At 36.6% G+C, this 4,973-nt stretch overlaps 1 long non-coding RNA gene across 1 annotated transcript; it reads left to right on the top strand.

Moving 5' to 3' along the window:
* Positions 1–527: 527 nt before the first annotated feature.
* LOC129457236 (uncharacterized) lies at positions 528–3,392 on the top strand. The gene is made up of 3 exons (XR_008649150.1): positions 528–629; positions 2,055–2,270; positions 3,291–3,392. It is a non-coding gene; the product is annotated as an uncharacterized LOC129457236 (long non-coding RNA).
* The last annotated feature ends 1,581 nt before the right edge of the window (positions 3,393–4,973 follow it).

Raw genomic sequence — 4,973 nt, 5'->3', positions numbered from 1 at the left:
GAACGGCATTACAACATGATAGAATGCTCAAAAAATGTTTTGCATAATACTCTTTCTTTAAGTATATATGTTTACTATAACCCAACAATGACTAAAAGAAGTTGCAAGTAGAAAATACTGCAGACTTTATTTACACTGCACCTTTACATATAACATACCTTTTGTTACAAGCAGCAATTATTGATTGAATAATTTAAAATTTGAAGTGGGCGGGACAGTTGACTGTAGCACTACTTTTATGCAGACATGCTTTCTAAAATATTTTGACCCAATAAATATATATTTTATATATGGTATGTATAGGGTATATTGTAGTTAATATAAGGTTGTATAAGTATCTCAATCTCATGTTGGTGGAATTAACTTGTTTAGGCAACTTTAATAGCATACCAATAGTGCAGATAGAAAAACATGCTCCATATATTAATAAAATATATAGTAAGTAAAGTAATATTCTTCCATTTCTGTCCTAGGTCACTCACAACAGAAAAATACTTCTCTGCGCCTGTTAATTCTTGTAGAAAGCTGTGCCTCTGAATAATTTTCTCCAGTTTCTCGAGCCTGCTCAAGGCCTGCGACTGATCAAGTGTTGCTGTGTTTGATTGGCGTAATAGCACCATACCCCCCAGGTAAGGTCATTCCCGCCACATCTGGCTATTATGCAACTCCCAGTGTAAAAGACTAATGCAGTTGATATCATTACTGTTATCATTCCCAAAGCCTCCGCTGGTTAATTTTAGATGCAAAAAATATCCAATTACTCAGCCTGCCCCTGCTTTTCCTACAGGGAAATAAATCTGGTACTGTTGATTAAGTATCTGACAATAGAGTTAGCACAGCTCTGGAGGTTTATATGGGCATGGGCAATTAAGCCTACTGACTAATTTACAGTACTGTGCGCAGGTGCTGACCCGGTTTGAGCGGGGACCACCGTAGTACCAAATTAAATGTGGCTACGCACTGCAACATTTCCAAGCACAGCTATAGCAATCAAAGATAAATAAAAAAAGGCTGGCATATATTTCAAATTTGTTTTGTTTTTGGCCAAAGAATAACACAGAGGTCGTACTTCCAGTGTAATTTTGTGCAGAATGAATGATCACGTTTATATGTTGTTGATCTTTTTACGTCAGTGTTGCCCGTTCTCCACTAACTGCTACCTATTAATTATGAAATACTGTAGGCCCCGGCCATTGGGTTTTACTGCGTCTTCCTGTTGAACTTGGTGTGAAAGGCTGCCGTTCTTAAAGAGGTGTATAAAAGTGAGAGCGGGGGAGAGTTTCCCCGGCAACGACCCACTGCGGCATTATGTCACCGGAGTCAAAAAGGCACAGCTGAGGAAAAATAGCTTGTTTCACACATGATAGACACCTTAACACATGGAGCTGGTCAAGAGCTACTTTTTACTGTATGCAGGGGAGTAGACTTTACATTAAGACATTTACCATTTAAAACTCCAGTCAGAGTCATGTGGAAAATAGGAGACAATAGTGTATCTCAAAAAAGTATTTTTATAAGAAAGCAAACTACTCATTTATCATGTGTCAAAAACATTTATGGATTGTATTTTGTTATCAGATGGTAATTGAAAAGCAGAAATACAGGAAAAGAACTAACGAGCTACTAAAATTCCAAACACAACTTTGATGCTAAGGAAAAGGCTCAATACAAAATATCTATTTTGAGACTACTATGATAATTTCAAACCTATTTTAGACAATAATGTAATTTTAAATTCAAAATTACAGTACTTTCTTTAATGATACCATACAGTCTTATACTAGTTCTGTTAAAGATCTAGACCACGCTAAAATTAGTAATGATGTTGTTCAAATAAGTATCGCTAGTCATTTTAGTATCGATTAGTGTCTGGGATTTTATTTTATTTTACAAACCTAATGACTAATGTAATAAGTATTTTGCAACTAATTTGATAATAGCGGTACTACTCACTATGTAAATTAAAGGAAACCAATGGAACAGTGCCCTCTTCTGCCCTGACTCTGCCCTGTGGAATGGGATTGAGACATAACATGGGCTTTCTTTCTCTGTAGTTTACAATGTGGAGAAGGCCACTTTGTGTGTGTGGCTTATCGGCCTCTTGTCCTGGTCAGCCATTGGTTGTAAAGTGGTTGGACCCTTGGAAGAACTGGGACAGCCTTGATCTCCACTGTCAGCAGCAGAGCCGAGGGAGAGCTAATGTCCCCAAGGCCACGGCGTGGGTTCTGCTCCTCTGCCTCTTACACACTGCTCCGTGCTCAATTTTTAAGGTAATTTTGATGATAAAATGTCTTTTTGAAAACTTTATTTTATTAGTTTTCATTAAAAACAAAAATGTCAACCTGAACAAAAAAGGACACTTGGATCTGGAGTTCTGTGTGCATAGCATTTAATTAAAAAGTGTAATTTTCTTTCTTGATGCTATTATATCTCTGACAAAAACATACCACAATATTACAAAACTAACCAAAAGAGGTGAACTGAAATATTTAATTTATATTGTTGGAGTAACACTTTAGGTTAGAGACCAAATTCTAATTACTTAAGAAGTGCAGCACGGTGGCGCAGCAGTTAATGTTCTCATCTGGGTGGAGTTTGCATGTTCTCCCTGTGCCTGTGTATGTTTCCTCCGGGTGCTCCAGTTTCCCCTACGAAAGCGTTCCTATGGTACATTAAAAATAATGTACAATAGGATTCTAAAAAAAAAAGATTCTTAATCTCAGTGGGATTATTTTGGTTAAATAAAGGGGATTAATTGGTATGTTAGCTAGTGATTATTCAGGTATTTGGGAATGTTTATGAAACACTAAATAAATCATATTAAGATAATACTTCATCTAATAACATCCCTATGATACTACAAATCATTAAGAGTGTTAATGGAAAAAATAGTTCATGGCTAAATAGTTTCATTAAAAAATTGTCATACAGAGTAGAACATTGTGCTTTGTAAACTCAAAAAGAAAGATCTAATTAGCTACTGGTACATCTGTTACTATTAGTTATGTATTAATAAGTCCTCCTTAAACCAGAGTGTTACCAATGTTATTTTTATGTTTCAGTGCCCTAGTAAATGGTATCTTTTTAACTTCTTATTTGCGCAGACTTTGTGCAGACTGAAACAAAGTTACTATGTCACTGCCTCCTGGACAAAATGGTCCAACGCAAAGAGAAGTCTTATTATGATACACACACATGTAATAACATTAGCTGTACTTGTGTAAGCCATCTAACACTTCTCCCAGCCTTGTGCCATCCATCAACACTTGTGCTGCTATTTATACCTGCAGGATCCAAAGGAAGTAGTCTGTGTATTTGTGCAGCACCTGTAATGGAAGTTCAACTTAAAGCATGAAGCTGCAGAAGAAGCAAAACATTACATTTCCTTTTGATTGAGCAATTCAGCAAGATTTCTTTACCCCGTTCATTCACTTGGAAATCAGCATATTTGTATTACCATTAACCATATGTTATAATAAGATTTATGTCATGTAAAGTACTTTATACATCTGTTTGGTGTTGTCATGACATAAAATAAATTAAACTTTTGCATGAATAAGGTACATTTTTATAAACATCCAAATTAAGATATCGATTCTATATTTACCATGATAATCTATTCATGGGTTTCAGTGTGTTGTTCATATGCACCATTTAGAGCAATCCTCACTCAGTGTTTGTGTATGTGAATAATTTGGTATGGAAGTGTATGTGTGTGTGTGAACTGAATGTTTTTAGAAATGTCGTATTTGAGGGTGAGATGTGTTGTATTCGATGTATGTACCATATGTTTACAGGTTTTTCCATCCATCTACACCAAACTTATTTTTACTAAGCATTAGCCTGTCCAGGGACTACACGTGGAAATTAGTATTTTTGCTATAACCTGGCACCATACATCTTTCCTGTTTTTAAGGTCAATGTAATGTTGTGCACTGTCCCTGTTCAAATAAAAGCACACCATACCGTACCATTAAAAAGATACAATATTGTCTTGATTTGCTAATTGCCATGGCAATGTTGCTATTTTTTTCATCACTCATGCACCCATATATTGCTTATCTGTCTGCTAGGCATATTCTTAGCTGGGTACAATTTCAGTTTTTAAATTTCACTGTGATTTTCTACACATGTGTGAACTTCATGCTCTCTGCTAAAACAATAATCTTAGCCATAATTCTCTCTCCTGTGTTGTTATTCTCTCATTAACCTGTAGGTGACATGGAAAAGGACCTGTACCTCTGCCTGGTGTTTACCAATCAGGGCCCTTTTGAGTGACAGGCACAGAGCAGCACATCCCTTATGTAAAGCTTCCCTCTCCACAGAATTAGAGTGGTTGTTGCTACATGCTGCCTCTTCCTCCTCCTCCTCCTGCCTCAACACAAATGAGAAAGTAAGCACCCGGTTCACAAGTTCACATTTTGGATCTGTGCCGGAAACTACTTAAAGCTGATGACGTTTTTGCCGGAGAACAGGTGGTCGTGGAGTGACATAATTCTGGCTTATGATTCGATCCATAGAAATTAAACCATGCTGCGCTGCCAGAAAAGTATTACCCTGTCAATATGAATAAGAAAATGGGTTTAAAAGCATTCTATGCTGATAAAATGACAAACGTAGCATATGTAAACAAATGAGGCACCATCTTTGACATGTCTTAAGGCCTGGCTGAGAAAGCTATTTATTCTCTTGCACTGTTAACTACTGGCACGTATGCGTTAGGGTGGAATGCCATTCAGAATGCAGAAAATATATTTAGTTCTCGCCAACAGCAGACAGCTAAAGGCACCAGCGGGTCTAGCCCCTGTGAGAACGGTTATTCCTGTCACAGTATGGACTTTCAATTACAATAATAATCTGATGCTTGTCTCCTACAAGAACATCACACCTTATTAAATATTTACATGCATCGTGTTCAACTGTAAGACATATTTTTATAATTTATAAGTGTATTGTGTTGCATAATAAAAAGG

This window comes from Periophthalmus magnuspinnatus, chromosome 20, assembly GCF_009829125.3.
Source record: "Periophthalmus magnuspinnatus isolate fPerMag1 chromosome 20, fPerMag1.2.pri, whole genome shotgun sequence".
Lineage (NCBI taxonomy): Eukaryota > Metazoa > Chordata > Actinopteri > Gobiiformes > Gobiidae > Periophthalmus > Periophthalmus magnuspinnatus.
This window is presented reverse-complemented; position numbering and strand designations above follow the sequence as displayed.